This window comes from Physcomitrium patens, chromosome 7 (assembly GCF_059467195.1).
Source record: "Physcomitrium patens ecotype Gransden chromosome 7, ASM5946719v1, whole genome shotgun sequence".
In the NCBI taxonomy this organism is placed as follows: Eukaryota; Viridiplantae; Streptophyta; class Bryopsida; order Funariales; family Funariaceae; genus Physcomitrium; species Physcomitrium patens.
This window is the reverse complement of record NC_143416.1, coordinates 13,460,814-13,462,297: the sequence shown is the minus strand read 5'-3', so window position 1 is coordinate 13,462,297 and position 1,484 is coordinate 13,460,814.

Below are 1,484 nucleotides of genomic sequence, written 5' to 3'. Positions count from 1 at the left end.
GGCTTCCTGAACTTGGAATCATCATGGCCCCTACTGTTAACAATCGTTCATAATAACATTCTTCCCACATCTTTGCTCATGCCAACGATGCCTCTACCGTAGCTAATAGAGCCTCTTTTACAAATATTTTCAATTCTGGTGGATGCAAACCGTTAATTAATATCAACAATATAAATCCATCAGGCATTTGATTATGTGACCATTTACGAAGTATATCCGTGATCCGGCTATAATAGGATTCTATGGATTTTTTCGAAAATATCTTGCTATTCATAAAACTTTCTCGAAGTTGATCTTCAAATCCAATTGGTCTAAAATGGATTAGGAAGGCATTCTTCAAGACCTTTCAATTGGAAAATCTATCCACTGGTTGCCAAATATACCATTCAAAAGCTGTATCTTTTAAAGTTGCCGGTAACCATCTCAATCAAATGTCTTCAGTTCTACCATTATTAGCCATGCAGGCTGTCAAGAATTGAGGTATATGCTGATCGAGATCAAAGCTCGATCAACCACTAAAACTAGGTAATAGTGCCACACTTGTAGTTTGGTCTCCTATTGCTCCCATTTGTACTACAATTGGTACTTTTGGCACTCCCGCGGCTATTGGTATTATCACTCGTCTCCTTATTATTTGAATCTGAATTTTTCTTCCTTTGATTTTTCTTGGACCTGCAATTCCTTTTTGTCATTCATATAGGCTATTTCTTATGCGTAATCGCTCCTGTCTTTATTTTGCTTGTTGATTAATTCTTTGATAATCCTCCTCCCTGTGATTATCACTCATAATCTTTCATTCTTCTTTACAAAATGAATATTTCCTTGAATTATAACTCACATATTTGTAACCCTAAAATTAATTCTTTTCACGTTTTCATTCAACATATAATTCCATCTCTCATACAATCAATTTCTAACATTTTATATTATTATCATTTCCCCTCCAACGGTGCCAAAATATTGTTCTCATTGTTCAAGCTTTAATATACCAAAGCAATTGAACTAATAGAGGTGGATTCGAATATGGGAAAAGACTGGTTATATGAGTTGGGTTTGTTATTGTCATAGTTGATTGTACTCTAGTTATCTGAAATCAATTATCAAACTACAAAACATCGAGGCTTACTACTTCCATCTTAATTCAACTTATAGTCCATTCTACAATTATCAATTCAACAATACTTCTTTCAATCACAATTCTTCATAAGCAAATAATAAAGAAAACAAAGAAGTAGCTCTAAGCTTACCCCGGCTTACGACTCTCAATGTGGCCCCCGAATTACAACTCTTACAGTCTGGCTCTTGGCTTATGACTCTCAGTTTGGCTCTCGACTTATGACTCTCAGTTTGGCTCTCGGCTTACCTTTCCTCAACCTATTTATCCTACCAAAAGATGATTCGTCAGCTAGTGGATTCCAAAAGTTATAACCCTTTGAATTCTTAACCATTTATTTCGCTAACAACCTACTGTTACCAACTAAACT